Source organism: Anopheles ziemanni, chromosome 2 (assembly GCF_943734765.1).
Source record: "Anopheles ziemanni chromosome 2, idAnoZiCoDA_A2_x.2, whole genome shotgun sequence".
NCBI classification, from domain to species: Eukaryota; Metazoa; Arthropoda; class Insecta; order Diptera; family Culicidae; genus Anopheles; species Anopheles ziemanni.
In genome coordinates, this window is record NC_080705.1 from 43,820,374 (window position 1) to 43,841,653 (window position 21,280).

Sequence of the window (21,280 nt, forward strand, 5' to 3'; positions counted from 1 at the left end):
GAATCAAGTACGCAGGACACACAGGGATGATATATTCGGAGCACGTAATCGTTCGTCCATCGCCGGAAGGAGTTCGAAGTCGAACAAATCATGCGCATCGTGTCCAAATATTTCCCCCGACTATGTAGCTTAAGTAACAGCTCGGAAATATTCGTTGATACAACACAGAAGCACTGACTCAATCTTCTTTATGCTCGGGGAACTACGTTTCGTTAGTAAAAAATAAAGAGTGTGAATGTAAAAATATAATTTCTAAACTAGCTTAATAACAATGTTTTTATGAGATGGTCTTTTATTTACAGTCACGCGGCGACACTACTATTTCACCCGGTAAATACAAATGTGATACATAATTTTCTAAGCCTCTGCATGAAAATGCTGTTTTATTATATTTTAATATTGTTTTAACAACAAACCGGGAGACGGCATGTTAAGTTAGTAGTTGAGTAGATCAATAAATAAGTAAGTAAATTAGTAAATCGAATGTTTCAATATAAAATATATAATTATAAAAAAATGGAGTCAATTGGGCAAGATCTAAGTATAATTAATGTTCATACATAACTTAAAAACTACATACAATTTATAACTTCTTCATAACTTCTCAAATTTTCAAATAAAACTAATTCAATAGATTTATTTGCAAAAAAAATGCAGGGAGAGTAATCGTAAATTCAAAAATTCCATTCTGGCACGAAATGAATAGCGTTGTGTGTGTGGCCCAAAAAAACCGCGAACCACACTAATTTCACATTCAGTCTAGACGAACAACTTCATAAATTACGTGGATTCATAAGGGGTTCACATGCAACCTGCCGGCAGACCAGGATATTGTCCACGTGTTGGAAGGAATACGCAGCCAGAAAAAAGTGATATGCAAGAAAGGTGGATCGGCACCCCCGTAGGAGGAAGTGAGTGGAAGCAATTTTTCAAGCACCGGTGGTATTATTTCTCCGTTTGCACCTCTTCCGGACAATATGATTCTAATCCGCCGAGTAAACCGAATCCTCGAAACATTCCCTTCGTTGCAAGAGTGTAGTGAAAAAGCATAAAAAAAGTCTTGCTAAAACCAACACATGCCGTTTGGAAGATAAAATTTTTCGCACATAATGGCACCGGTTACTAACCGGTCACTTTTTCGGGCAACAAACACCTTTCGACGGTACGTGCACACAGGTTGGTTGGGTGTATCGGGTGAGAAAATTCCCCCATTTTCCCCATTTTTTTCTACTGTTACACTAACCTATGAATGAAGTAACATGTTCGCGGAGTGTTTGTGTATCCAGCGTAGTGACGTTAATGCAGTGCAAACTCCCTGCTGGACGTACAGCGGCCCATGTGGGAACACCAACAAGGAAACATTCACAACAAACCCCAACCCAAACCCTGGGTCGCCCGTAACGCTGGGTCTTGCTCGAGAGGTCCCGCCTGCATTAACTCCCAGCCAGCGCCGACCGAGTCGTTAAGCGGATGTATTTTGATTAAATTACGTAATCCTACACCACATCCCAGCCGGCTACTAGCTGGGACAACCAGTCAGTCTCTTCCGCCTGAACCGGGTGGCGATGGACGTATCTGGAATCCCATCAAAGCGGAATGGAATCGATGGTGGAGACATTAGTGCGGTCGATACCGGAAAGCAGATCAACAAATGGATGAAGGCAGCAGATGGCACCCAATTGGCCCCAAAGGAGGGAAGAATTTCCGAAAACGGTATCGAATAAGCGCTCCTTCTAATCTAATCCTAAATCTAATCCTCAGTTGATGTTGGATGCAGAATAAAAATAAAGAAAACGTAATAATAACATACAGTATGAATGTGCACACAAAAATGGGACTGGACTGGTTTGTCAAGTATTGCGGCCCGGAAGTGACCGGATACCCTTGTCTTCGCCGGAAGTTTCGGTGGACAACAGAACTAAGAACCTGCCATCCAAATCGATTCGATTTTTGGGAGGTTTCGTGCAAAAGAAACACTTACGACACTAAGATAAGAGATTGCATATGCATGGGGAGTGGTTAAATTTTTATATATTCTTGTATTTTCTGGTCTGCCAACACGGTTATCATCATATCAGATCAGAGAGCAGAAAACTGATGTATCAATATCAAAATCAGAGTCCCAAAAAGTTATATATTAAAACAACAGAGATTCAAACAGCTTAGCTTATATGTTTCAGATACATTCACAAGACAACTCCAGCTTGGAAGTATTTATAATTGTTGAATTTAATCAAATTGTTCAAACAATCATTAGTTTTTTTTTTAACCTCCTCTTCTTCCTCTTATTATTATTATTATTATTATTATTATTATTATTATTATTATTATTATTATTATTATTATTATTATCATTATTATTATTATTGTAATTCTTTAACTTCCCTTCCCTTTCTTCTTCTTGGCGTAACGACCTTGTTTGGTCATGCCTGTCCGTTAAGGGCTTACTTGACTATTTCCCTTTGTGTACGTAGATAGTAAGTCCTCTCGTACAGGAGAGGGTCCGGACTCTGTTGGGATTCGAACCTACGCCGTCGAGGTGGTGAGCCCAGGCGCTCATGGGCCGATTTTCTAAACAGCGTTACCGCTCGGCTGTCGAGGACCCCTTTTTTAACTTATTTATTTATTTGTCGTCAAACAAAAACTTAAAGATAACTTATTTCTGGAATTTGTTAAATTAGAGTTATTTGCAAAAAATGGATGGGGTAAAGTTTTAAAAGATGTCATCGGCAATAGGCTCGGGCACAATAAGTGAGGACCATCTTGGACCGCCAAAAATTGGCTTCTAGACAAATGATCCACAGCTGACCGAACCGCAAACGCTCCATTAATCACGTGGTGGGTGGACACAAATAAGAAAAGAAAATTTTCCATGGCAAAACGTCCAGCACAAAATGGCTTCCTTTGTACGTCCAAGGTCAGTCTAGATCGATCCAAGTGAGCGGATAACGGGTGCCGGGCGGTTGGACTACACGCCGTTTTCCTTGTCTGGTCCTTTTTCTTCCTGCCGCCAGTCTGCGGAAACGTCGCGACCTGTGACGTAATGGTGAAAGTAGATTCGTGGATGACGTCGACGATGTCTGAGAGTTGTGGTGAAAATTCTGGGCACTTTTGGTCAGCTGTCAAACGCGTGAAGGTGCGTGTGTCACCTCCGCAAAAAAACCACTGAAGTTGGAGGAAAAGCCCGATGACGTGTAAAACTCGTGAGTCTCCACCACACGACTTCAACAGTCGAAATTGTAACGATGAGCGGAGGGGGAGCTGGCTAATTTTGTATTGCAAATGCGCCATCGAAGGGTGTGTCGCTTGAATCCCTCCGCCCCTCCCCTTTCTTGCTTCCTCCATGCCCCGGAAGCAGAGACGGGAATCACATGCGTCGCCACCACCAGCACGCGGAGCTTATTAGCGATTTATTCAAAACCAGGATGACGCATAGGAGAGCGATGTTGTTTCACTTTATGTTGCTTTTTTTGTCGGCGGCGAGGAGAGGAGGATTTGCGTGTGTGGAGGTTGCCCGGTGGCCCGAATGGTGGCACACCACGCGTATGTGGCGCCCCATAATGTAAAGAATACGGTGGAAGCCGTCCCGATCCGAAAAGGGAACCGCGGAATCGTGTGACACAAACCGCATGCCGGCATTGCGATGAATCATCCGTGGAGGCAACGCACCGACGCTCGGCAACGGGGTCATTTAGCCGTGCTGTGTAATATCGAGGCAACTGTGTGTATATTTTAATATCATGATGAATCAAAGGTATGTAAATGTGAGTGCAGCATGTGCAGCAGATTCAATCGGGTCGGCGTGAGGATACGGGGGAAGGTAGCTGCTACGTGGGGAACTTATAATGGGGATTATTCTATCAGTTGAAAGTTGTTTCCTATGGTTTCAGATGGGGTTTTGTAAATGTTATTCATTAATCCGCTTGAAACAGGCTGTTATAAAAAAAGCTTTAATTGGTAAGATTTATTAAAGGGCAAAACTAAATTAATGATAAAAAAAACGATAAGAACTTACAGCCTTTTACGATGGATAGCATAAGTTGAAACGCGTTGAACGCCTTTGTAAACTCCGTTATCGCGTCTGGAAACCGGAATATGACATCTTGCAATCCTTCATCGCGTTTGTCACCTTCATTAATGATTCTTTAAACTCGAATATGATATTTGTAAACTTCATTATCGCCCTGTCAGATTGGAGGCCGGTTTGTTTTGGGTTTCATAGATGCAAATTGTGTACATATACATATATAGTCAACCATTTGAAAAAGACGTTACTATTCACAAATTGTATCCACGCTGTGAATCAATTATTTTAAACGATTGAACGGTTCTATTGAATATCTGTTATGGAAATGGTATATTGTGGTATACACAAATCATAGGAGGGCCCATAGAAACGGAAATGTAAGATTTATTCTTACCAATCTAGTAAGCTTAGATGTGCTGCGGTGAAGGTAATTGCAAGTGAGAATTTCAGATTCCGTGATAAACAAGCTCAGCGAAGGAGAAACAGGATTAATTTGCCCACTGAGGAGTAGTGAATTGGCCTTTTATTCCCCATTGAAACTGGAAAAGAATGACACGTTGGAGGCACTGGTCCTGCTGGGTGCATATGTGAAAACAAGCATGGTGTCAGCTCAAGACGATGAACAGCAACTTTCACTGCAACGACGGCATTTGATGAAATCAACAAGCAACGAACAAACCTACCGCTTTCTGAATGAGCCCTCATTGTTCGAAGACGAGTCTAAGAAAGCTTTCGTCCGCTGGAGCTACCGGATGATCCTGGATGTAGAGCGGTGGATGGCCCGGAAACACGGACGGGTAAACTTCTACCTGTCCCAGGTGCTGACGGGGCACGGCTTTTTCCGCCAGTATCTCGCAGCCAAAAAGTTTACCCAATCCCCGGGCTGTCCGGCCTGCCCTGACGCCGAGGAGTTGCCGGAACACGTGCTGTTCCAGTGCCCCCGTTTCGCCGGGGTGCGCGAGCGGCTCCTGTCTGGACATGGGCTGGCAACCGTTACCGCCGACAACATGCACGAACACCTGCTCTATAGCACGGAGGCCTGGGTTCGACTGAAGGAGGCAGCAAGAATCATCTGTTCCGAGCTCCAGCGGCTCTGGACCACCGAGAGGGAAGCCATCGCTGAGCGGCAGACGGCAGCGGCCAGGCGGCGAGCAACGGAACAAGCAGCGGTACGGGCAGCGGCCCAAGATCGAGCGAGAACGAGCAGGTTCGGTCGTGACCCCACTAGGCTAGGATCCAGGCCATGGACCCGGACATGCGGTTGGCCTTCCGGCGTAGAGCAAGGCAGCTTTTGGACAGCAGGCTACTCCGACGACGCCAACAGCGGATGCCAACCGGGGTTTACGCCAGCACCATGCAAGGCAACCTGGCGCGTCTGCGGCTTCATGACGCGACCCCATAGCACCAGGACGCGGCGCAAGTGGCTCTAGACGACGCCGAGGGAAGCCTGCGAGAGGCAAGACGCCTCCACAGAAATGCACGCCAGCGCCAGGCATCCCGAGCGAGAGAACGATCCCAGCGCGGGAATGCTTAAACAAAAAAACGGAAACGAGGCCCAATAGGGGCTAGATAAGTAGAACCACGGCTCGATAGCCAGACGCCCGCCCCCATGTAGCACTACGTGTAGGTGTATGCTGTGTGGGGACACCAAAGGGCAAGTGCAGGGACTAGGGCGTTTATTTTGAGAAATCTGTGATACCCCATCTAGTCTAAGAAAGCTATTTATATTTTATTCATTTTTGTGGTGATCTATGTATAAATTCCTACAAACCACGCTAAAATGTTGCATACCATGCAAATAATCATGCAGGGCCTAGATTTAAAACATTTTCATACACAGTTCAAAACATTTTCAGAGGATCAGTTTATCTCAAACCACTGAAAACCATTGTTGTTTGCTATTTCGACCAAACTATAGTTTTTATTATATTCTGCAAGGATTCAAAGGATGATTTGATAAATCACTGGTCATTTACAGGAACTAGTTGCATATCACATTTACATTTAATTTTAAAGGCTACATAGGAACATCTCGATATTGTAAAAGTTTCGATATGCGAGTTTGGCATAAACGTGAGCCAACACTTCTTTTCCAGTTTCAATGGGGAATAAAAGGCCAATTCACTACTCCTCAGTGGGCAAATTAATCCTGTTTCTCCTTCGCTGAGCTTGTTTATCACGGAATCTGAAATTCTCACTTGCAATTACCTTCACCGCAGCACATCTAAGCTTACTAGATTGGTAAGAATAAATCTTACATTTCCGTTTCTATGGGCCCTCCTATGATTTGTGTATACCACAATATACCATTTCCATAACAGATATTCAATAGAACCGTTCAATCGTTTAAAATAATTGATTCACAGCGTGGATACAATTTGTGAATAGTAACGTCTTTTTCAAATGGTTGACTATATATGTATATGTACACAATTTGCATCTATGAAACCCAAAACAAACCGGCCTCCAATCTGACTGGGCGATAATGAAGTTTACAAATATCATATTCGAGTTTAAAGAATCATTAATGAAGGTGACAAACGCGATGAAGGATTGCAAGATGTCATATTCCGGTTTCCAGACGCGATAACGGAGTTTACAAAGGCGTTCAACGCGTTTCAACTTATGCTATCCATCGTAAAAGGCTGTAATAAACATCTTTTACCGAAAATGTTGGGGGTCACTTGTAGTCATTTGTACCTTAACTTGGTTGTCGTGAATGCAAAGAGCATTCACATAGGATTCGGACCTTTCCAAGGATAGATCTTGGCCCAAGATGCAAGCATTTTTATCAGGGTTCGCAAAGTCTGGATTTAAGATCTATTTAAATATATTTATGTTAATGTGCTTGTATAGGTATCATGTGAATTAAACTATAAATTACTGTCCTTAACAATTTTAAAACAAATGTTATAGCGGTTTTTTTAAAAAAAAAAACACTAAAGCAACCTAAAATTGTTTGAAGACGCTATTATTTACATAAAAAACCCTCATTAACAAAACAAAAATTTAAGAGAGGAGATGCATGTACCATAAACGGAATGAAATTGGGTTACAATTTATCCGTATTATGGGAGAAAGAAGTAAAAAAAAAAATAGAATCTGGAAGTGAATCAAATATGGAAAAAAAATTGGGTAAAAGCAACAAGAATATTTTTGTTTATTTCACTTTTGTGTAGTACTTTTCCATCGTAGAAAATTTAAATGTGCCAGCTTCAACCAAATTTAACTTCCTTCTAGGTATCTGCGTCAGTGATTTTGGCTTTTTGTATGCGACCGCTAATTTGTATAATCCAAGGGCAAACATTAAGAGGAAAACACCTGGATTTTAACGAAAAAGTTTTGTTGTGGTCATTTGGAAAAGTGACTGAATTATAAACGAAAGAAAAGGAATAATTTCAATCTGCAGTGAAAACTATTAGTTACAACGAATGCCGAACACGCGCATCATTAATAAACGAAGGCAAAGTTTCAGTTTACGACGGCTTGAAAACGGTTTTGGAAGAGAATGTTCCGAATTCCTAAACTATACGCCAGAGAAGCACTCCCAGCTGGGCACTTGCCAATTTATTAGGGCCCACCGAAAAACGTCCAAAGACAAAGGTGAAACAAATGAAAAAAAAAGCAACGACCACAGCTCGAGTCCCCAAATGCAAGAAAACATAAAACTAACAGAACTAGCAACAAAGATAACACGGTTATGGAATAAGTTTATGCATACCAATTATTCACCCCACACCAGCGTAACCAGCCCGCGTGCGGCTCGTGCCTTTCAACGTCGCTGGCTGCGGCGACGACGTTAGTTTTGACATTCCTTCGAAAAGAAAAACGATCCGTACAGAGAATACCGTAATGAACCTACCCTTCCAAACCTTCTACTTGGGGACGTTTAGTTCCCTTCAAGATCCCCCTCCTTGCGACCACCGGTAAGCACTTCGTCAAGTTCTCATCAGCGAAAACACCACGTTCATGTTTGAGTAAATGAATACAAAAATGGCGGTAAAAAACCACTACTCCACACAGTCCCTGTAAAACAATAGCGGGTGAGTTGTGCCTCATGGAACTATGCTGGTAAAAATGACGATGACAACAGAATAAGGGATAGAGAGAGAGACAAAATGAGATCCTGTAGTGTACCGGGGATTCTTGTGCCTCAATCAACACCAGTGCAAGTCAGTTGCTGTGTACTTCACAGGATACCTATTACGGATGTGAATCTCAGCACTTCCTTCTCCTTTGCCGTCTGTATGGAGTCCACACTATGAACCAACCCGTTCCATCCAAACGCACTGGTGGTGGTGGTTGGCAAGTTCAGGAGGAATGAAATCTTCATAAATTAATTATCATGCTGCCGTGCGTCGCCGTTGTCGTTCGTGTGTCGCACCACGGATCGTGATGCGGAAATCAATCAACGGACATTGACCAAACAGAGCGCCGGTTGCATGCTGGCGTATCAAGTAACAACGTACCCTTTTTCTCGCTGGCCTATAGTCCTTATTCTATGGAGCCCGGGGTGGGTAGCGAATCGATACATTCAATAGCAATTTGTCACCATCGTTGAAAGGCCAGTCGTTGTGTGGATTGCGAGAGTAACGCAATGTTCGCCAGAACTGTGCCCATAATGGTGGAAGGGCAATATACGCGTGTTTGCGTAGACAGGTACCGCAAATGTAATAAGCTAATATTGCCGTAAATTCGACATTCAACAAATGGGCGTGAGCGATCGCCAAAGCATTCTCTAGGGCTCGTCATGGAATGAATTAAAAAGATCGTAAAAGTATGTGAGAAATTTGGTTTACAGTATTAATTTGAACCATTACAGAAAAATTAACACATTTCAAGGAACCCTTAACTTTTAGTGATCCCCGCAAAGACATATTAAATTGAACTGGATTGCACCGAGTTGTGTGTTTGCTTGTTGATACTAAAAAACCAGGTTCCTTCCGAGCGCAGGTGCTGTACTGGAAAAATGAGGTAATTTTTTGCCATCCGCATACTTCCACCCATCAAACGAAAAACCTTCGAAACGTATCAGGACTACCTGATGTTTGTTTGTTTACGGGTATAATTTTCCATCATTCCATCCGTTTCTTGCCTTTCCTCCAACACAAAGAACCCGCCACTTCCTACATTCCGTTGGATTTTGCTGCGTTCTCAAACGAGTTGCTGCACGTGCAATCCAGCTTCTCATCCGTAAAAAAAGAAATATGCAACAGAGCTTGTAAACACAACGCAATCCGCTAAACTCGAATGTTAGGCAAGCCCGTCACGATACGTTTGCTGAAATCTGCGCGCTTTAGAGGCGCGAGTTTGCAGCATCAAATACACGTTTTGTTGTTCCAACGCGCTCGATATTTCCGCAACGTTCCATCAAACGTCGATCAGATCCGAAGGGAAGGTAAATGAAAAAAACACGACTTGAACCGGCTGTTTTTTAGCCAGCAACAATAAAGGAGCAGAGGGCAGTATGCGACTCGACATTATTTTAGTGTATCTGGTAAAATGTAAAAAATAGAATCAAACAATAAATGTTGATCATAGCATAATGCAAATCGTGTCTATCGAAGGTTTACGTTCGCTTTTTGCCTTTAAGCCTCCCATGATTGCAATAGTGCATACACTTTTATCTTTCATGCATCTCTTTATTTTATGTAAGCTAAGTAGTCATTTGTTAATGCCAACGATTACGAGCTAGTATCAACTAAAAATTCCAATTTTTTCACATTACAAACATTGTTGTAAAAATTATTAACAAAGTAAAAGTTTGGAACTAACCAAAATCTGAAAATTTACAACTGGAACATCAAAAAACGAAAAGATGATCTTGGGCTGCTAGAGAAATGGAAAAGAAGAGAAAATAAATTTTTTGACAATGGCTGTTTTTTGTATCTTCAGAAATGTCCTTAATATTCTGGAGACATATTTTGTCGAAATTGACTGCTATTGTTCGTACATTTCTATGTAGTTCATCATTTCAAATCTGGTTCAAATCGACTCGACGACAAATACCCTGACTTAGGAAATATTTAGTAGTTTATTTTTTCATTAATCTCTATACATATTAAATTGTATATGTAACGATTCTCACATTTTAGAACCACATATACATACATGAGAGTCGTATGGACCCTGCATCCCCCTACATCTGTTGCTTTATAGAGATTTGATCGTTTCTTTCTGAGGCCCTTCTAGCACATACACGCGCGGCGTTCATCACTAGACGTGAACACCAGCCTACGGAAAATCAATCTTAACTGTCACTCCAACCAACGGCCACCGCCGACCGATCCGATCGGTCAGATATAAACGATCCTGAAAACCGAACGACGCAAAGAAGGTAAATTGCGGGTTACTGGTTCCGACGTCCTAAACGGGCAATCAAGTTCCTTCTCGTGGGGAGCAGGACGGGAAAGCCTTCAACAAGCCTTAGCACCGATCCTTAATAAACCACGACAGGGCAGGCAGGACACATCCGTGTGGCGATGGGTGTATTAGTGTGGTGTTAGCACACTGTCCCATTAGGTGTTATGATGATTGATAGAGATGTCAACGTCCTTCTCGTTGTCTGTTTTTATTACGACGATTGCGTATACTTGGACGACCCGACGAATGACGACGGCTTTCGATTGATAGCCCGTTAAAAAAGATTTCGACTGCTTTCATCGAAGCGGAGGCGGAAGATAAGTTGCTCAAGATCGATCGAAGGTTATTCGTTTAACGCAGCGAACCGTATTCTCCATTTCCTGTACACCTTTCTTTATCCTTCGTTCGGTGTGTGCAGAGAAAGGGTGGGGAAGAAGCATCTAGGGGATGCAAAACGGTATCCAACTACACTCGCTCTGGACGCTTCTTCATTTCTTTATAACTTGGTAATACAGTTGTACCGCGAAGAGTTTCGCAATATTTTCAATAATTCTACACAAAGGGGAAAAAATGAAATCTTCTCCCTCAACACCATTTGGCAGAGGAACATCTCGCAAGCTGGATGCTGGAGCTGGAGCCCCCTTGCGGACCACAGATCAGCACCGGAGAACCTTTTTTGCTTAATCATCTAATTTCGCGCAAAAAATCTTTTCGCTTCCATCACACGCCGCTCGCGATGTTCACTTTTTGTTGTGACCATCGGGATGATCGGCAGGGAGAAACCAGCGTCATCGGGAAAGACGAGCCGGAGGGTCGAGTGAAAGAGCAAAACATGATTGGCCTCGAGATTCGTAGTTTGGGTTTTCTTTTGCTTCCTTAAATCTACCGCGCGACGCATGAAGAGACGACGGACGTGTGCTCTCCGACTTCACGTTCTGGCGCGCGTTCGCTTTTTACAGTGCCGGGTGAATTTTTGCAACGAGACACTTTTATCGATCATCTCGCAGCAGCACGGCGCGCAGATGGATCATGAATATTTGATTAGCGACGTTAGTGTTCGCAGCCAGCAGCCGACGCATTAGGATTCGTCTATTATGTTCTTATTTCAATTTCGTTTAATTTTAAATCAACCTCAATGCCGTGAGAAGGTGAAACCCAAAGAAACCAATAAAATGTTGAACGGCAAATGGTAAGATTGCCTATATTGTGATATTTATTGCTTTGTGGAGCAATAAACCGAAGTGGCCAAAGAGTGGCGAGTACATTAAAGAACCTTACAGCAAAATTGCCAAACCATAACGTATAACGTGTTGAAATATTTTTTATGAGTGCAGTGTATTGATCGCATAATCTTTCATTTTGGATTTTTTAAGTCCCACTTGTTTTGATTCTGGTGGATCGATATATAATACCTTCATAAATTTTTCATTATATTTCTTAAAACAGTAATTTCATCCAGCATTTCGAGGATCAACTTCGAAGCATGTTGATGTAAATGAACAAGGATAAATCAGTTTATTTCGTTAACCAATGAACAAATTTGCGAGATCTTTTTTTTGTCAAATGAAAGAAAAAACCTTTGCAATTTCTGGGAATAGTCCCAAGAATTTTAAAATACGAAAAAAATTAAAATGAAAACCATCGAAAAACAATAAATACGTAATTTTGAGAAGGCATAGTTTTGTCACACACTGTTGGCTTTCAGTATTTGGAATCTTACTATTTTTGTGTGTCTCTTCTTTTTTGCCTATAATTTCAAAACCATGCACCATTTTCGTTTGCTCTCAGGTTGGTCGGCTTCCTCTTTCTCGTCTGATCTCCCTCTTGCAGCACTACGCTTGCAAATTATTTCGCACAATTTTTTGGAGATTTTCCACTCCAGTTCCACGGCGGCGTGCCGTGCCCGACCTGCTGCCGCCTGCTCCCCGGTACACCCTTCCGACCGGGTTCCGAAGCCTTCCCGGAATTTTGATGATTCTTTCTCTGGTTTGCTGAAACGCTTTCACAGCAAAAGGGGCAGGAAAAGGAAGGCAATTGCGGTGGGTTACGTAGGTTTGTGGCGAAATACGGATTGAACCTTGTGCCGCTGCTGTGCAAATATTCAACCCAGTCTGTCTCTTCCTCGCTGCTCGAAGTGCGATGGGAAGCATCGTTTGGAAATATTTCGTACTGCGCTTCCCAAGCATGAAGATCGTCGTGATCAAGAGAGAAGGAAAAGGATATCCAAAAAAAAAAAAAAATAGCACATCCGAACCAACGTATTCTGGATGGCAACAGTTTTGCGCATGCAGAGGACCGAAACATACCGCAGAGAAACATTTCCGGAAAATTGGGACGAAATTCGATCAGTTGTTGATCTAGGCAGCAAAGGCGGCACGGAATCAGGTTATATCGATCGTTAACATTTTATGGTCGCATACGGATCATTTTCGTTCCGTGCGTCGTGTGAGGTAACGGAGGCTGTTTATTTCCAATGAATTTCGGGCATCAAGTTTGGATGCACCGTTTAAGACTATCAATTATCTACTATTTCTATTTACTATTTTATATCGCTGTGACAAATAAGTCACATAAAATGCTGATTTTTAAGCATAATTTCAATACGATTTGTTTGATTGAAAAATAGGCAAGACTAAGCCATTTATCTTACTCATCAACAGAGGTATTTTCGCTGGCAAGGCATAAACTCATTCATTTCAACTTAACGTTCAACGATAAACACACATTTTGTAACTTCCTGCTTCCAGTTTGTGTACAGCTTAATCCACGGAAATTCGCGACGCTGTGAAACTAATCCAAGGCAAACGATAAGTACTCATTTATCATTGGCTCCTATCGCACTTTATGCCGACACTGATTCTTGGAAGCCACCGTGAGTCACAAGTGCAGCGCAATGCACTCCCACTATCTTATCGGCCCATTTTCTTCTTTCCCCGAACCTAGTGATAACCTATTTCGTTGGGTAATAATGAAGGGTTGGTAATAAAACAAACAATTTCTGGATTGGGATGCATGAGTTAAGGGTTACAATGTTGTACCCTCGATTCAGTAGTTTGATTAACATATTTTATATGGAACTCGATCGGGCTTAGGTTAAGTGGTTTAAACTCTTTGTCATTGTATCTTAAAAATGTTTTCTGCTGTATCCTATTACTTCACAATATGCGAATAGTTGATCCTTCCGGGGACAGGAACACATGATTTATCATCCTTAACTCAGGAGATAAAGGATTTTTGGTACACCGGGAAGCGCTAACATACACTACACCACAAAAGTCAGCCGGCCAAAACAGAAAAAAAATGTGAAAATTGCTTTGAGAGGGTCAACTATTTAACAAAAGTAAATATTGGGGAAGTTCATTGCACTGTTCTCTTCACTTTGATGCGCGCCTGGATAAGATACAAGTTTGGGTGTCTAGAGAAATTCTCTGAACTCATCATAATTTGGGGACTTGTCTTGGGTTCAACATCCAAATCCCTAATCATGGTCTCATCTGATTATTTATTAGTTTTCTGGAGTGAGAAACTCTTATTTTCTTGAACATTTTATAGTTATATATAAAAATATGAACTGAAAGGAGCGAATGCTACAAAAGGCAATTTTCAATCGATGTATACTACTTACCCTAAAACAGCTTCTGTTCTCAAACACCAGACTTCCATTGAGAGTTAATTGTTGTTTAACTACTGATTTATCCACGGACACGCACGTACGCACGCACGCACGCAAAACTCTCGCTGCACACGGTCAATTGTTACTTTGCTGTCGGCCGTCAAAACGCCGGCAAGGGTACGAGGGGCAAGTGACGGTGGATGGACGATGTCCACTCTCCGGGGGTATGCCGAGATGGATGGATGACGTCCGGGCGCGCACGGTTAGGACGACGCGTCAATGGAAAATTTCTGGATCTTCTTGGATCTCTGTCGAGGACACTAACACCCACACACGAACATCTAGACGCAGGCACGGATGCACGACCGGAGCAAGAAGAAGAACAAACAGACACTGCGCGACAAAACGTAACGGCAGGCTTCCGGACGGCCACACAACAGCTGAGATCGTCGCTGCGCACCACCACCAACCCACGGAACACACACCGAGATTCCACCACTCGCTATATTTTCCCTTCGCCTTCCGCGACGGTTGGACACATGCAATCTTGCACTCTTTTGGGCACACAAGGGGAGGGAAGGGGGAAATAAACCGGAGGGAAAAAGAATGCAGCAGCTAGATACAACCCTGCACACACAAACACACGCACGCACAGCACACTATGCACCTCTTGCACGAATCCCACTGCAACTGCTCGACCAATCTGTTGGGTGTGAGATGGGTGTCCGGGAGGAGGTTTTGCAGACACTCTCCTGTCCGCATGCACGGCTTATGTACTTTCACGACGATGGTTTTACCAAGCAAACGGCCAGCACGAGACACGGCCTTGAGACTTCGACGAGTAGATCTTGTGGTGGGAGCTTCAACGAAGGCGGAGGCGCTTATCTGTTTCCAGCGCCAGGTTACACACTTTCTTGGGTTTGTTTTTACGTTTTTCCTCGTCTGTTCCACCAACAAGGGTTGATACGTTCGTATGACGTTCGTTCGAAACACCGTTTACCAACCGGAATGACAATAGACGGTATGATGATGCGCGCCGTAGGCAAATTTATCTATTTTCTAGAAGAAAAAGAAAGAGAAAAGCAAAAAAATACAATAAGCACGCTGTTAGGGAGAGGAAAATTCTTTAAAGCTCTCTCCACGACGTTGGGCAACACGAACGCGTTAACGTATCCTCTGGATTAGGCGATGAAAGAATTGTGGAAATCTAAAATGTGAACATCAAGGTCCACAATTCGAACGTTTCTCCTACGGTAGTTTGACAGCTGCAGATTAACAAAAATTATTGTGGACAACTCGGGGTACGAGAGCGGTTGTAAAATATCTTTTCGCTTTTCCTAATTCACGGCACGATCTTCATCGGGATGGGATCACATGTTCGTTTTAGATTTTCTTAGAAATTTTACAAAAAAAAGTATTCCTTTTCGACAACCTGCCCGTTCCCCCACCCAACGATGAAAGTTCATCATCATAGTAGGCCTTTCCACTTGCGACTTGTATCTACGGTTCTGTTGGAGGCCTGCCGAGCGCCGATCTCCACCAGGGGGGGGGGGGGGTTTTGCTGATCTTGCTCGTGGTGGTGGTGAAGAAGGAAGTGGTTGCTAGTGGAAACCGCGACTCGCGCGATAATGAAGAGCGCACACGATTGCTTCGTTGTTTCTTTACTTTTTTGCCCCACCGAAGCGAAGAAGACGTCTCTGCGTTCCGTCCGCTTTCGTTTCGCCCTCCTTGTACGCGTTGTTTCGCAATTTTCCTTCACATTCGACTTTTGCCAAAACTTCTTCCCGCAAGGTGGATTCTTGGTGGCGGCTTTTCTTGAAAACTTTTCATCCTAAAAAGTAAAGTGAAACAACGGACGAAAATCAAACCACCACAAAGTGCACAGACACACACACACACACACACACACACACACTTCACGCAACCATCTCTTCCGTTGCGCACTATTTGCTCACTACTGAATGCTGGCAACCGCGCTTTTCCACCTGTCTTCGTCTTCTTATCTACCGATCCCCCGCTCTACTGGCGCTCGGAGATATTGGTACGGTTTTTCGGTTCGATTTTCTCGTCGGAACGTGGTCGTCGTGTTGCTAACGTTACCGCGCCGTGGAGCGCCGCATGCTCACACGCGCTTTTCCAACGATGCCTCGCGCAGCAGAGGTTCACCTTTTTGGTGGTGCTGACCGCGCACGATGGACGGCTCGCCTCCGTTTTCACACAGCTCCTTTTTTTTTCTTTGCTTCTCGTTCCTGTTTTGCAACGATCGTCCGATCATCGAATCCGCGCGTTCTCCGCTTTAACACCGTTTCACAGCGAAAAGCACACACGCCAAAAGACCGGCCCTCTGACGTTACACGTTACGCCGTGACGTTACCATTGGTGATGCTGCCTTTTACAGTCCAGTACGCTGGCCGGGCTCCACGATCGGATGGATCGATCGGTCTCCCTCCGTGTAGTTGTAGATTTCGCTTTGCTTCGCGTTTCGCCTATTTAATATGAGGAAATTAATTCACTAATAAAGAAAGAGAAGCAGAATCCCAAGGTTATGGCAGCCGGTGGTTTTTGCTGCGCGAGGTGCTTGACTGGCTAGAATGGTGGAGTGACCACTGAGGGGCGGGCGGCGGTGGTCTGCGGACGTGGTGGAGATGCTGATGTGGCGCGCGCGTGTGTGGCTCGCGTTGCACACGAGCAGTCGAAGGCAGCGTGGATGGACGGACACACCAACACAACACCAGAACGGCGGGATCTTGTCAGGGACAGATGGTCACGGAAGGCGATGGCGCCGGTGGTGGCGAATGCCCAATCGAGGAACAGGAACGATCATGTTTCCTTTCGTTAAGCAGGACGAACCCCACGTCGTAGCCTAAAGTGTTGGTGAACGAGCCGGAGAGTGTCCCTTCACATCATCTAGCTGTGCTGTATGTCGGGTTGGGGTGGATGAAACCCGTCGTTCTCAAGCTGCCGGGAGTCAAGTTCCTAGGTCGGTATGAAACCCCAAAGGCGGTGTGTGACAGGTTACGATGGAGAAACTCCCGCACACGACACGATCTTTAGACCGCCGCTGAGCGCTGTTTCGCGAATTCACGCGAGTATGCACAACAACTAAAAAAAACTGCACGTCCAAAAACACATGAAGCCAACCAACAATCACTCCAGCAGGCCATTGATTTAACAAGCAGTTCAGCAACACTAACTCGACCACCACCACCTCCCTCTTTCTTATTCCAAGCAATATGGAATACCATTCCCAAGTGTACAGAAATGTACCGGGAATAAAAAATAAATAAAACGATCATATTTAAAGCATGCTTCATCTCCCTCCATCTTCCTCCCCTAAACATTCACACATATATAACAAGGCGCCCTGCCGAATCAGATCTAATACGCTAAGGCAACAACGGTGACAACTCGCCGTAGAACCACTGCCAAGTACAACGTGGTCAGATCCGGTCAGAGCAGACCAAGTAATAGCGAAGAAAGTAGGCAGCGGTACTATGTGGGATGAAGCGGGGGTTTAGCGAAGGAATTGACGGGAGGACACAGCGAAGTCGGAAACAACGACATGGTCCACCGTAATGTATGGTGGTGGTGCCCCTAGCTCAAGACACTTTTTCGCGCACCAAGGGATCCGATCTGTGCACTGATTGGACAAAATTGGTGCGTTTTTAATCAGCACTGTAGGTGATCTTTTCGATGTTACGGATGCGATTGAAGATCGCTTAAAATGTATGGAAGAGGAATTAAGCTACGAATCATTTCACGTTTCTTAGCAATCATGCTTTTTGGTTTAGGTGGTACAAAGAGATCTTACGCGTTGGGTCGTTTTCATTTGTGCGAAGATTTTCGTAGGATGAGAACATTACACAAAACTATTCAAAACTAAGCACATTTTTGCCATGTTACACATTGACTTTGACACATTGAAACGTCATAGTTCAAAGCTATTACCAAAATTAAAGTAAATTTATGTTATAAATGCCCTACATTGTAGCCCGCTTTAACCATACATGTAGGTAATCACTTATCGTGAACCGCTCTAATCTTTCTTTGCAGGGTTTGCAAAATATTGATTTATTTTGCTATGAATTTTATTTGCTATTAAGGGATGTTTCATAGATTCATTAGCGACAATTCAACCTATTGGATCCTGCATAATGTTTTTATCTCAATGTCAGAAAGAAAATCTATTCCTCTTGCTTCTGCAGGCAGCGACTTTAAAGGGATTAGGTGGAAGTTTAACAGGATACCCACAGGGTTCACGACGGAAGATCCACAGTGCCACCGTTACCCGCGCCTTGTGCATTTATGCACGTTGGTGTATGCCTTGCGGGTCGGTGCGGAGTTCCACTGCGGTCCGGGTGTGGGCAAGAAGGTGGACAGAATCGTCAGACGGTACGGGTTTTCTTGCGTTTGCCGTCCGCGCCGCTCTACACGCATTTTGCTGTGTGAGGTACGGGGTAGTACTGGTCTGGGGTAGGTAGCGCCCCCTATCTCGTTCTTACAATCACGCCAGCGATGCTTTCTCCATCTCGGTCGTTCCACCGGCAACCGGGTTGGGTAGTGTTAAACTCGCCATTTATTGTGTAAAGTAGCCTCTCGGCGGGCTTCGACTTCTGTGTGCAGGTTATCTCGTTTGCTCGTTCGTAACGTCCCACCCGAGACTGCCGTCTCGTTTTGGTGCACAAGGCAATGATTCCTCCGGGACAAGGAAAAGCAAAGAGCGACGAAACCAACAAACTGGCAGACGCACCACCCCGCACTGCCAACGCTCGGCCCACGATACAGGCACACATGTTCTCAGTCTCGTTCTTGCGCGTCTCGAACAGCTTGCTTCCGTTTCTTCTCACTCACGGCACATTGCACACTGGGCGTCTCGTGTGCCTATCGCCAAGGGTTTTACGTGCCCCGGCACAGGCGGTGGCAGTGGCAGCGAAGGCGGCGGTAGGGCGCCCGACGTTCGATGTCTGGTTGGTTTTTTTTCTCCCTGAACGATTTTTTCCACGGAATTCCGGCAACACAAAAACCCAGGCGGTTGTGGGTTACTTGAAAAAGTCCTTCCAGGATTCGATGTCCTTCTGCATGGTTGTACAACGGAGTTACAGATGCTTTTCACAAAAAAAAAATGCTACAAATAGGAAAACCTTTCCCAACAAGTTTTCTTAGCACCAATCCAAACGAGCTTGTGTGTGTGAGTGTGTATGTCTGCGTGTGTGTATGTGAGGTTGAGCACTGTTCCGCATGCTTCAGTGTTACTTTTCCGTCAATAAACAATCCAGCAGGATGCAGAAGGGTTTCGATTGCGGCATCCATTGCACAAAAGTGCATCATAGGCTGCTCGTGATGGTTCCTTTTTCGAGTCATCAAGGAGAACGAAAAGCTATCCTAAGGATACCGCTCTGAGCACTCCACTGCAAACACACATACACACAAGGATACACACGCGCAAAAGGGACCTTCTAGGGATGTATACAATATGAACGAGCAGGCGCGCACAAATGCCGTTCTCCTGGGGTGTTTCTACTCCTTTTTTCATGCACTGTCATGCAACACAAATCAAGCACGCACACGGAATTGCATCTTCTGGCATGGCGGAGGGGAAGGGCAGAGGCAACGGCTATTCCTGCACACACGAAGCAAGCCACGAAAATGCCACATTTTTCGGCTGTTCCCGCATCCGCATTCTTGACTGCGGCTCTCGCAATCAAATGGCACCGTACGTTCTTATCTACTACTTCAGCGAAGGCGTTTCCCTGGTGGAAAGTTTATACAACATGCGGCCGGACTGCTAGATCGGGCTCCATGCGTCTGTTATCCGGAAGCGATGAGCCACAGCATACAGCACCCCGCATACGATATGGGCCGTCGGTCATCCGGACGTCTATTTGATGGTCCGGAATCGTAGCGGAACCAGGCCAACAAAAAGAAACAGGCAACGGTGACGGTGGAGGCACAACCTTGTGAAAACGTTCGTCTACTTCTGCACGAGGAACCAGAGGAAACTGAACAACGAGCGTGGAGGAACTACGCAAGACGATGCCGTCGTTGTCGTTCGAGACACATCACGGTCCAAGGAGCTGCTTATTGGCAAAGGGAAGAAAACACGCACCACAAGATCGAAGATCACTGCTTACGATCGGATTTTTCGCACTGCGATCGACACACGATTTAAAATGGAACTGCGGACTGTGTGTAGCTCGGCCAAGTGAAAAAGACAATCACCCGTGTCGGATGGAATTTTTTCTTCTGTTTTTTTGCCGCAAAGAAATACGACTAGTGTTGGCAGAATCGGGATTCGGAAGATTCAAAGATTGGATCACTCGGCGGACTCTAGAGATTCGAAACTCGTTTGACGGACTCTTCTAGAGATTTGGATCCCATTTGACGGATTCACTCGATTTAATTCGATTGTGAATTTTTCCGAAACTGTTTCTCGGGGTCCACACTACAGCGCGACGTCCCGTCACAAAACGCGACGTCGCCTGACAGGCGGCCGAACGCGGCCGAAACAGCGAAAAACGCGACGTCAAGCTAGCTCTTGTCAAATGTCAATTCGAAACGAAAACAAGCCGACAGCTGGACAAAACATAAACAAACCGAAACACAAACGCAAAAAAAACGAGCAATATTCTTCACGAAACATCAGATTTTTCGTTGTACTACTTATTTCTAGCCTTCACAAATGTAATTCAGTTATCAAACTCCGTTTTAATTGATATTTTTACCAAAGTTTTTTCGGGTGCCAAAACGTAAACAAACTGCTCTTCAACAAGTAGGAGATGATGTGGAAATACATACTTCCTACGGCGGGCCAAAATATCGTCGTTGTTTGTTTAAGTTTGTTTTCTCAGTGAATTTCAAATGTAGAAGCGCCAAACTCACTCAGGGTGATACATATTTCCACATATTTTCCAATTTGATACATATTTCCACATACTCCCCTACCACTGTCGCGCTTGGCTTGCGAGATTGTTCTGCCGAAACTGGGCTACTTTTGAAACGAGACGTCGCGCTGTAGTGTGGACCCCGAGTTTGATTTTGATGTGACTCAAACCAGATACGTGGTGAGTTAAATTAGTCAGGTAGTGAGTTGATCTAGAGACAATGTGATTTAGCGCAGTTTACTCAAATCGAAAGCTGGATAGAATGAATTGGATATAGATATTTAACTTAGTTTCAAGAAAAATTCATGAATCTATTTTTAACAAAGAAAAATAGTAGAACTACGATTATCTAGGATGTTCTAACATTACGTTTAGCCCACAGAGTGACAATGATTC

At 44.2% G+C, this 21,280-nt stretch overlaps 1 protein-coding gene across 1 annotated transcript in view; it reads right to left on the reverse strand.

The window, feature by feature from the left end:
• Positions 1-20,242, reverse strand: part of LOC131282764 (nuclear receptor-binding protein homolog) — a 66,194-nt gene extending 45,952 nt beyond the window's left edge. Inside the window, exons 1-2 of the mRNA XM_058312304.1 lie at positions 20,110-20,242; positions 14,016-15,062 (exon numbers count right to left, since the gene is read on the reverse strand). The gene's annotated coding sequence lies outside the window, so the exon portion shown is untranslated. The remainder of the gene's footprint in view (positions 1-14,015; positions 15,063-20,109) is intronic.
• Between the last annotated feature and the right edge of the window lie 1,038 nt (positions 20,243-21,280).